The following is a 12,466-nucleotide window of genomic DNA, read 5'->3' on the forward strand; positions in this document are numbered from 1 at the left end:
ATGAAGTGATGATTAAATCGAAACCCTTAGCTGCTGACAGGTGTTGTTGATATACATCAATGGGGACAGCTGAAAATGTGTGCCCCGACCAGCACTCGAACCCGGGATCTGCTGCTTACATGGCAGACACACTATCCATCTGAGCTCAGATGTATATCAACACCACCTGTCAGCAGGTGAGTGTTTAGATTTAATTATCATTTTATTGAAATGACTTTGATCACTGTTTTTATTCATTTAATTGGTTTAAATGTATTTTTAATTTTCTATTCCTATGTTACATCATTTTGATCATCATATCAACTTCTTCATTTGCTTCCATTTTTCTTCATATGATGCCTGTTCTGCTTAAAATTGTTGTTCATGTTATTTGAATGATTATATGTATTAATTTTGATTTAATTTCTTCCATTTTATCATCCCGTTTTTTCAGCCATGTTATTGCATTAATTATTTCTATTCCTTATTTTGTTTGAATTTTAATAACTTTTTATTCCTTATGTCATTTAATTAGGCTGTGTGCTTGTATGATGATTACCATGCCAAAAAGTGCACGTGTTGTAATGAAAAATACATTTTTCACACCACTGCACAGTCAATATAAATAATTATTTCATCTTTTGTTTTTTAACCAATTGTTCAGCATTTTCAAATAATTGAATATTATAATAGATAATACAATTAAATCTGCGTTCACATAAATTCTGAGTGTAAAAATAATTGATACAAAGAAAAAATGAAAAAAAAGTAAAAATCATATGGTGGTTAAAATGTGTCAATGAAAAAAAAATAATGATCAAAGTCATTTCAGTAAAGATTTTAAAATATAACAAAATTAATGCACATGGTGGGATTAAAACCCACAACCTTCTGCATGTGAAGATGTTGACCTATCCATTACAGCAGCAACCAGTCTATGTATTACTACTTTTGTAACACTACTTAGCATCAAGCAAAATAACAAATTTTCTTGTCAGTTGCTTAGAAATGGGGGCCCACCAGGGCAAATGGCTGCTGTGTGTGATAGCTGGGATCTTCACCTACACAACCATGTAGGTGATTTCAAAAAGTTGATCCCAGCACTGGGAGGCTTTTCCTATCAGACAAACCATTACACAAAACCTTTGGTCAATTTGTTTCATTTTCAAGTATTATTCAGGAAGCATTGTTTTATTGACATATCATTTGCCTTCTAAAGTCATCTGTTCTCAAACTGTCCTAAATGTAGTACTTGATTTGAAGAAAGCTTTTCTTGACAGTTACACCTCAAACTAATGATCTTTCTATTCACAAAATGGATAGGCCTTGAAGAGGTGAACTGTTTGACAGTTCATCTACATAGCTAGCAGTAGCTGTTCGTAAAATACTTAACTTTTTTTTCTCAAATGTCAAATTAAGTTTTCCTTAATTACCGCGTGTGTGTGGTCTTGTTTTTGATCCACTCAGACGTTTGACCGAAACATTTAGTCTTAATCATATGACTAAATACATCCCCTTTGTGTGCTGCCATTTTAAAAAAAAAAAACTCGTTTCAGTATGAACTATTCATGAAATTTGACTGTTTTTAGGACCACCTGACTTGTGATGCACAGGAATGGAATTCCATACACCATGTGTGACCCATCCACCACATATACCATCCAAAATCTTGAGAAATGAGAGAGGTATCATTCTGTTCCCAACTTTAAGTAAAATTTTGATATGTTGACTACATTCCATTTGCAGAAATTTGTGACCTAAATTGAACTATATGCAAAGTCTACACAGTGCATTTCTTGCATCTGCAAATTCTGTGCAGTCATTTACTCAGTTTCCTGCAGCACAATAACTGTGACGAATAACATAAAGAAATTCAGTTGTTTATCAAACAAAGATATCAAGCTGTAAGTTGCGAAAGAATCAAATTTTTTCAGCTGATAGTTTTTAAATTGAATGATAAGTATTTCATAGCAGCCAAATTGAATGATAAGTATTTCATAGCAGCCGCCAAGTCCGCTTCAGTGCTTTGCAGAGAAGACTCCTAGCTGTAGTTGGCGCTGTCACTATCACTCGTGCTGCAGCAACAAGATTCAAAAACATTTGAACTCAGACGTTGCCTGTTGTAGCGGATGACAAGCAGCGAGCTGGACACCACCAACCTAGGCCACTTCCATAGCTATACCAGTTTTCATGTTTTGTTGTCTGAAGTTGTTGGCCACATCTGTCACTGACATAGCATGTGGCCTAAGAGGCAGCCACAAATAGTGGGTTCGCTTCTGGAGAGTGTCATGGTTTGTTACTGCACCTCTGTTGGATTTGCATCTCATAATGTGCACTTTACAATTGTAGTGTTCTCACTGTGTTGTCGGAATTGGACACTAGGGATTGCAGTAATATCGTACTTAGCAGAAGGGTATCACACTTTCCAGGACAATAAACATAAGGCACAGGTACTGTCATTATGTCAGTTGGGTGAATTCATCTCAAATAACACAGATCATGTCAACTCATGGTCATGAATTTCTCTGGAATAAATATCTATTGGACCTCTATATCATAAGTGTTCAGAAATAAAGTATTTTTGTTTTATCTTCATTTCTGTAAATGGTACAGTCCTTTGAAAAATGCATGTTTTGTAAATAACTCTTAAAACAGTAGATAACAAAAATATATAACTAATAAACCAAACGTTCTAGAGACCTGGCAGATGTTTTGCATTAAAGCTCCATCTTAGTGTGTTGAAATTCAGTATACACCCGCACACTTATGGGCTTCCTTTAACTTAAAAATTTAAGTTAATTTTTCCACTTTTTTTTTAGTTTGGGAAGTCACAGAACATATACCAGATACTACTGTTGTAATTATAAACAGTATCTTCTCGGCTCCAGCTATCTGTATTATGTAAATATTCATTACCAAAAATGTAAAAAAATTGCATTTTTACAAGTTATTTACTCAAAAAGTTTTGAGAATTAAACAAAATATTGTTTGATTCATATGTCATGTCAGAACACACTGGGCGATATTTTTCTGTGTATGGGCAATATTTTTCTGAGTAAACTGGAAAAAGTTTTTCAATGTTCTGCATATTTCACATTACTGAATTTCTAGTTTAAAATATGCATTTGGCAACACTGTTTCCAGTGCTCTTCTGTTTGTAACAAACGAGTAAGAACTTGCACATAAACCATTCTGCATCAAGATTTGTGTTTGGGTTGAACTTTTTGTTTGATACGTCAGTGAGGAAATACAGTAGTCAAAGAGTGAGGTGTGTGGACTATAAAAAAGATGCAAGAAGGTGGTGTTTAAGAAAAGTGAAAAAAAACTTCAGTTGTTGGAAATCTGTCAGAAGTATTGCAGAAATATCATGGTCTTCAAGTAACAGTATCCATTGTGCAGGAATTGCTACAGTCACTACAAGAAGAAATTTATTGACAACCCATCTGAACGATCACCATCATCTGAATGTGAAACTGGAGAAGACAGTGCAGATGTTCATATTCCTGGGTGCGAAGTTGTTGATGCATTGAACATTAGCATTTCTGCTGTAGCCCCTACTATATCCCCCCATGAACGTTCAGGAATGGTAAGAAGCCCAAGAAGAAAACAGTATGCAAAGAAAAGGTAAGAAATTGAAACAATTTTTACACAAGCAATATCTTCAAAACTTTGTGAATTGTGTAATATAGATGAACATGGTACTGAACCTGAAGATATTGATATGTGCACGAAACGTGATGTGTGGTTTCAAAACCTAAATACTACTATCTCAGCAGCCACCATTACTGAGAAGGTACAGTTCCTGGCACTGATATCAGCTATTCTAAGCAGCAGATACAGAAATACATACCCACTACCTACATTATTTGATTTCAAAAGCTCGTAAAATAAAAAATTACAAAGGTATTTGGGCATGCCCAGATTTTACTGTGGGCATCTGTTGCAAGATGGTATGCTTACCGTTACTCTGGAATATTACCTAAGTGATGGCAAACATTGCAGCAGGCAAAGTCCTAACCAGGCTGATGTTATCTGTGTTAGTGAAAGTGGTGAAAAAGTTAAAAAGGTAAAAGATATAGGAGATCAATAAGAGAAGCATCTCCTAAAGAAACAGGAGAACCCGAATTAACTGGTCTCACAAAATTGTACTCCTTACGTTCAAAATGGGTAAAATGCCAGCCAGTGATGGAACTTGTGCACAGTATTTACTGCACTAATTTGAAACTTGTTTGTTTCGCCATAAGCAGTGTTACGGAAAGAAGTACACGGAGATGGATGTGATGCTTTTGTGTGTATGTCAAGAGCCACAAGATAAATGCTGGTTGCAGGAGTGTGCAGTGTGTCCTGGTGCTGAAGTGATGACTATTGAAGAAGCATTACACCTTCAGGATACTGACAACAATGTAACCTATGTATTGTGGGAGGGTGGAGAGTTGGTGAAGAAGACACTAGAGCCAGAGAAGTTTGTTACAGAGGTTAGGCATTAGCTCCTGAAAGGAATAGCTCACCATCATATCTGTAGAATTCAGAGACAGGTCATAGCAGAAGAAAAGAGGCTGCATCCCAGAATACTGACATCAGTTCTTCATTTTGGTCTGTTGCCTTGCAGAAGAAAATTCAAAGTTACCATTGGCACACATCACAGGTATCAATATTCACACATGTTGCACACTTCCTTAGAACATCGCTCTGTTTTGCTGTTGTCGGTGATTATCTCATTCATGAGAGTGCACATGCACGCTATGCTGTCAGTATTGATAATTGATGACATAGCAGCTAGAGGCCAAGCATTTCCTAAGCACGTGTATGTGACTGACGGTGCAGCATTTCATTTTAAAAACTGCTTGCAGCTTTGAGCTTGGTCAATACTGTAGTACAGGAATTAGACAGATAAATGGATATTTTCAGCAACAGTTCATGGAAAAAGTGAATGTGATGGGGTAACAGTTCTCTGTAAACATCTTGCAAAAAGGTTTAATCTCCAGCATGAAGCTGTTGATGCTACACTGGTATAGGCATGCATATTGAAATACAATGTAAACAGGCGGAATACAGTGCTGCGGTTGGCAGTGCCTGTAAAAGACATCAAGTGTCTGGCGCAGTTGTTAGATTGGTTACTGCTGCTACAATGGCAAGCTATCAAGTTGAGTGAGTTTGACTGTGGTATTAAAGTCTGTGCACAAGCAGTGGGACACAGCATCTCTAAGGCAGCTATGAAGTGGGGATTTTCCCATACAATCAAGTCAAGAGTGTGCTGTGAATATTAGGAATCCCGTAAAACATCAAATCTCCGACATCGCTGCGGCCCAAGAAAGATCCTACAAAGAATGGGACCAATGACAACTGAAGAGAATCTTTCAACGTGACAAGTGCAACCCTTCCCCAAGTTGCTGAACAAAACATCATCAGTATGGGCTCTCGGAGCCAAAGGTGCACTCGTGTACACTTGATGACTACACGACACAAAGTTTTACACCTCGCTGGAACTGTCAACACAGACATTGGACTGTTGATGACTGGAAACATGTTGACTGGTCGGACGAGTCTTGTTTCAAATACCATCGAGTGGATGGATGTTTACGGGTAAGGAGACAACCTCATGAATCCATGGATCCTGCATGTCAGCAGGGGGCTGTTCAAGCTAGTGGAGGCTCTGTAAAGGTGTGGGGTGTGTGCAGTTGGAGTGATGTGGGACCCCTGATGCTTCTAGATACGATTTTGACATGTGACACATACGTAACCATCCTGTTTGATCACCTGCACCCATTCTTGTCCATTGTGCATTATGATGGACTCGGGCAATTCCATCAGGACAGTGCACCCCCCCCCCCCTCCCCACCCACCCCCCATGTCCAGAATTGCTAGAGTGGCTCCAAGAACACTCTTCTGAGTTTAAACTCTTCCACTGGCCACCCAACTCCCTAAACATGAACATTATTGAGCATATCTGGGATGCCTTGCAACATGCGCTATTCAGAAGAGATCTCCACCCCCTTGTACTCTTGTGGATTTATGGACAGCGCTACAGGATTCATAGAATCAATTCCTTCCATCACTACTTCAGACATTAGTCGAGTTTATGCCACGTCGTGTTGCAGCACTTCTGCGTGCTTGCGGGGCCCCTACACGATATTAGGCAGGTGTAGCAGTTTCTTTGGTTCTTCAGTGTATAAGAGGTGCTCCTGGATTTGTACACACCATATCAACCTTGGTAACAAATATGAAACTCTTAATTCTAAATGAAAATACCTTAAGGGAATTCCGTGTAAAAAAGAGAAGAGTGGTCTGCTATGAAGCCTATGGTAGGAATTCAGTCAAGTCACTACTGGGTTGCATCCCGAAGTAGCACACACATTGCAAGAATGGCTCTCCTTGAAATGCAGTCTATTATTGTGCATGAAATGCAGTGACCACAGTTTACATTAGAAGACTTTTCATTTCTTGTGTGTGTGTGACTATCAGTTGTGCGTGGGACAGATAAGTGTCTCTCATGAGCTGCGAGATATAACTGTCTCCTCCATGATACCTCATGGGCCTGCTAATGCTTTCAAATGGCCATCATCAAAAGATCAGTGTGCAGTTCCCATTTCCCAAGTACTGCTCTTGCTGGATCATCCTTATCCGCGTGCAACTTCAGCTTGGCTATAAAAGTTCAGTGAGAAGCAGATAAAGAAGAGAGAAAAACAGATGAATTCTTCAACAGTGAAGTGTTGATTGTTACATTGTAGGCAATTTTAATTTATGGAGTCATGAAGTAAAATCATGACAGAAGACAATAATAATTTTTTGAATAATATCATAAAAAGAAAAATGGGTATAAGTATTCTATCTCATTTTTGTTATAAAATGCTTTTTAATAAAATTATGGATTGTTTTCCCACTCCCTTATAATGTTGTAAAGTAATTATTTTGATTCAGAAATACCAGTTTTGGATGACATTTATTTAATATCGGCAATCAATTTAAATATTTTAAGTGTCCGTGACTTTTTGACCTTGAGAATAGAGCTGGATATATGTAAAAAAAATTCTCAAGTTTTGTACAGGCAAGTATTGACTGCTCGGATTGTACATCCCCGAAGTACAATGATCAACTAACATACCATGAAATTTTTAGAAAGTTTAGGGTGGGGCTTTTGGAGAAAATGGTTTCTAAATAATCATAAATTTTGACAGTTTAAGAATTTCATACATTAATTATCATAGCTGACAGTTAGCAGTCCTTCCACTTCATCATTTCTCAAGGCAGTTGACATCCTTTGACTGTTCATATTTTTAAAACATAATTTTGAAGTTTGCTGAAAGTTACAAATTTTCATACTTTATTTTTCCAAAAAAAAAAGGGGGGGGGGAGAAGCCTCAGAAGTATATATGTATTAATCATATTTGGTTTCTTTATTACAGTTTTCCAATTTTCCCTTTCATTAAAACATTTTCACAAATACTCTCACTTAGGTCTGTAGTGTTTCAAGAAATCATCAGAAAACCGAAATATTGTAGTTTTGGAGAGGTATCATGTGGAACTTCAACACACACACAATTTTTTTTTTTAGAAAACTTTGAAATAGTAGTGTGACGCATTCACTCTTGACCTGTATGACTAGAGATGAAATTGCCCAGGTGTTCTGCATTGACTTTTCAGTATTCTGTAATGCAATATTTCTTTTGTAATCACCACTTCCTCTGAATTTTCCCTCTCCTTTTCCTACCCATTTCTTCTATTGTAACTTATTTGATGTAATAGGGTCATTCCATGCCAAGTGGTCTAGAGGCTCCCACATGACCCTCTTGGATATTGATGAAATTTTGTATGAACATTCACACATGTTCTCAATGAACACTGGTAAAATTTCAGTTTCAGAAATTCAATACTTTCGGAGGTACAGTCACTAGTTTAAGACCATAGCACAGCTCTCTATAGTGCGTCCTTGAATTTTCGGCAACTTTGAGATGAGATATCTCTGTAAGTATTTGCATGAAAGAAACAAAACTTGGCCATCTTATACAACTTTTAGTGCTCTTTAAAGTAAAATATTAAGAAAAGGATATCTGAGCAATTTTCATATAGATAATTTCAAGCAAAGTTGGGCAAAAAAATAGCTGTTTAAAAAAAAATGCGAACTTTAGTTTTTTATATCTCCAAAAGTAATTGTGGGATGTACATGAAACTCTGCACACCATAACTCACCAACCCTAGATCTTAGAATATAAAATGTCATTCTCCTATTGCTTTCCATTATTTCACAAATCTGGGGTAAAGTTGATGATTTTTCAAAAAGTGCTAAAAATGAGTATTTTTAGTCAAATTTTTCAAAAAAGTGTTTTTCTCCAAACTCTTCTAAACTATGGTCATTAGAAAGAGCATATTCTAATCTATCTAGAAAAGTGGATTTGGTTTTGCAATGCAAGTATATAAGGCCCTAAAAAGTAGCATCATCAAAGAGGCGCACTGGAAGTTTGAACACAATTTTTCTGGCACTCAAATTATACCCGAAATCTTTTATTTTGCCTTATACATGTTTATTAATGTCTGGGATAAGTGAAATAAGAAGTCCTGATGAATAGCAAAAGAATAAAAATAGAAACAATGTTATTTCTTAATTGTCACCTCCCCCCCCCCCTCTCTCTCTCTCTCTCTCACACACACACACACACACACACACACACACACACACACACACACACACACACACACAAGTATTATTAATAATGAATGTAAATCATAAAATTTATTTGCATAATCATCGAACTATTAGTTGCCTGTTTAATGAACAACACCAGCTTACTGATGGAAAAGAAGTGTATAAATGAGTTGCTATGGTCCATGGTGGCTTAACCACTGCTAGGTTCATTTCACCTGAGAAAACCAGCATTCCCATTGCCATAGGGGCCACGCCCGGTAGCTTAGCAACAACAGCCACGGGTCGGTTTCTTTACCACAGGATCCCAAGCCTGATAAGGGTTTCTTTACACAGGTTCCCAAGCCTGATAGTAAAATTATTTAAGTGCCCTGTGTAAAATTAGAAGGCACTCTTGGGTTCCTTAGATTATTTCCTCTAACCTATTTCAATTTTTGATATGCTACATTAATTTTCTGATGAATATCGAGAGGAATGGTGTATTGCCGGCCAGACGAATTTACTGATGGAGCTGAAATAACTGAATAATGTGGTGTTCTGGAACCCAGCACCAGATATTCACAATCCACCACACATTTTCATAGATGCATGCAACATATTGTCCTGGCTGGAGAGCAGACATTAATATGACTCCTCCATTACTGTGACCCATTTTAGCTAGAAAAGATGAACAATCATTTGAAACTCTGATGACCTGAATTGTTGTTTCATCAATAGGTACAAAGTGATGATTTTCTCTAGTGCCTGCTACAGTTTGTCCAAGTTTAAACCTCTCTTCTTGTGACATTTTTTTTTTCTTCTTTTTCTTTTTCTTTTTCAATTTCATCTTTACTGACGAAAACAATTTTAATTGACGAAAACAATTTTAATTCCATTAATGTTTTCAGAGCAGAAGTGAAACAGATCTAGGAGAGTAAGAATTTGTCCATTAAGTGGCCATTGCAAGCTTGCTCTTGGTGCTTATCGCTTTGTTGTACCTCCAATCCCATCACAAGGTGATTTCCTGTGACTAGTAGCAAAAAAATTTCATTCGGTTGTCATTCCAAAATCAGTCTTATGATAGCACAAATTTAGGAAATTCTTAAAATTTTTATATTGAGCACTGGAGCCATCACTGAAATAATGAATGTGGGATATCTGTGAAATAATGAATGTGGGATATCTGTGCAAACCGTGCTTTTATATTTTTGATGAGCTCCTTGATAAAAACGTGAACTGTAATAGTGTCATGCCGCAAACAATCACTGATAATGCAAAAACTTAAAGATTCTACTTTCTCATTTTGACGAAAGTAGATAGCAAATGGGTGAATTGTTGCTTGACTATTGTCCCAGTGGAAGCCTTGCACAGCATCCTGAATGATAAAAGAATAATTTTCTGAAAAATCCATTAGGACAACAAGGTCTTCGTCTTTCAGATGACATTTAAGGCCTTTAAGATGCAAGCTTTGGTGCTTGGCAATGTTATGATGGCATGACAGACTCCATATTTTATTTTTTACATCTTCAATAAATTCATCCACTACCATTTGCTTCATGTCCAGTGTGGCCCGATCGGTATGTATCCATTGCTTAAACACAATAACTTCCTGTGGCTCATGACCTAGGAAATAGCTGGCAATTTCAGATGCTATAGCTTCGGGCCCAGGACACCTTTCACAGCGATGTAGCATGCACTGTTTAGAGTTCAAACTGCCTTGCTGAGAATCTCCTTATAATTTTCACGTATACCAGCTCCGTTAAGCATAAGCTTAACATTTTGGTGAATTGCACAGATGCAAACTCCATGCATTCCAGCTGATCCTACTGTTACATTTGGGTCTAAGTTCACAAAACTTTGAGAACCCTATTTCTGGACCATTTATATTCTTATAGATAACATACATTTCCCGTAAATTGCAAAGTAACAATCTTTTCTGCATGAATGTCTTTCTATCTAAAAATCTAACTGAAATACTATCTTCTTTTCCAGGGTACACCCTACTATACTCATCATCTTCAAAAAAATTTCGCACTCTACTAGCAATGTCTGCTGATAATTTCCTGCTTTGCCTATTTTCGGGAAGTGCCAGAATGCCCTTCTCTGCCTTAAGCTTCCGAGCATTCTTCACCATTCTTTTGGACACGCCGAACTGAGCTGCTGTTTGACTGTCCAACTTACAGGTGCCACGGTTAAAATTTGCCTCTGTTCTTTATGAATTGCATTCTTCATCTTGGCTTTCAGTTCAGTCAGCAAATGTGCATAGTCGGCACAGTTTCCACATTGCTTAATTTCACTAGCATCTTCAATTTGTCGGTTTACTCCTATTGCATTTACAATTCTGTTTTTGCATTTACAATTCTGTTTTTAATCACATTTTGAGCCTTTTGAATTTTTTTCTTCACATATTGGGGCTTATTTCTGTAGCTTACTGTTCTCTTCAGGGGTGAAATACCCATAGACAATAAGCTACTATTTAATTCTTCTTTTGGTGTAAAGTCCTCATCAGAATGTGATGATGAGGCTGATAAAGCTTAGTCCACGTGTTTATTTAAGGTAGTCCTGCAAGCCGGACAAATTTTCTGACCTGTCTTTATGTTATTAACAAGCTGCTGCTTCAACATAGAAGAAGCCTTATTAGCTGTTTCAGTATCAAGAGTGCGAATTCCTGCCTTAACATTATGATTCACCTTCCCAAAGGGATTGAAGCATTTTTTTTGTAACCTCTCGTATTGTGTCAATAACAGGGCTTCATGGTGTAGGCAAACTTGAGAGGTATTGTCCAGCTTTGCTTCAGAATGTCGGACCAACAACTCGTTTTCCTCATCACTAAAATCAGCAAACAAAAAGCAGCTTTTTTGGCAAGGAAAGTGAAATGACACTTTGTTCCACTATCTCCTTGCCCAATTGAGCAGGAAGGTATGCTGTTCCCTTCTGCATCCATCCCTAATCAGTAACTAAATTATGTATTTCGCCTCTAAGTGCAAATTATAATCTGCTTAAATTTCAGACAAATTGCTACTGAATGAAATTATACACAATGTATAATACCAATGAAAAAAATCTGATAAGAGATACATGCTATAAAAGACACAGTCAAAACCAATTTTTTGTAAATTAGATTACAAACTTTGATGGTCTTACGAATCACTTAGCAAGCCACACTGTCGAGAGAACCCACCCACTATGCTGCAAACACACCACTGAAATACTGATTGTTCAAACAAGGCCCACAATAATGAAACAATCTGATTGTTAAAGTAATTGTTGCCATTATATATTCTATAAACAGTGAATCTTGTGAATTTTCTCTGTGAAACTAGTGGTTACATATTTACCAAGATGGTAGGCTACATTTAAGTGTGATTAAATATAAAATTAAAACTCTTAGATGTTTAACCAACCAATTTCACATGATTCCCTAATAACTTTAAGATGAAAATTCACAGGTTACAACACCTAGGTATTAAAATCTCTGCAATTTGATTAGAAAATTTACTACAAATGGGAAGAGTTTTATGCAGATGAACACTTACACAATAAAAGCAGAAGGGCTACTTCTCGTAGTTTTCAAGTTTTTCTGACAGTCTCATTGCCTATTTACCAGATCCCTTTATTTCAATTATTCAAGGCATTCATAAACATTTATTAGGCATAATAAAAGGTTTCAGGTATAATTTGAGTGCCAGAAAAATTGTGTTCAAACTTCCAGTGCGCCTCTTTGATGATGCTACTATTTAGGGCCTTATATGCTTGCATTGCAAAACCAAATCCACTTTTCTAGATAGTTTAGAATATGCTCTTTCTAATGACCATAGTTTAGAAGAGTTTGGAGAAATCACTTTTTGAAAAATTTGACTAAAAATACCC

General features: G+C 36.8%; 1 protein-coding gene across 1 annotated transcript in view; it reads left to right on the plus strand.

Moving 5' to 3' along the window:
* LOC126235957 (transcription factor E2F5-like) overlaps positions 1-12,466 on the plus strand; it is a 72,062-nt gene that overhangs the window by 30,035 nt on the left and 29,561 nt on the right. The window lies entirely within an intron of this gene.

The sequence above is a fragment of the Schistocerca nitens genome, chromosome 1 (genome assembly GCF_023898315.1).
Source record: "Schistocerca nitens isolate TAMUIC-IGC-003100 chromosome 1, iqSchNite1.1, whole genome shotgun sequence".
In the NCBI taxonomy this organism is placed as follows: Eukaryota; Metazoa; Arthropoda; class Insecta; order Orthoptera; family Acrididae; genus Schistocerca; species Schistocerca nitens.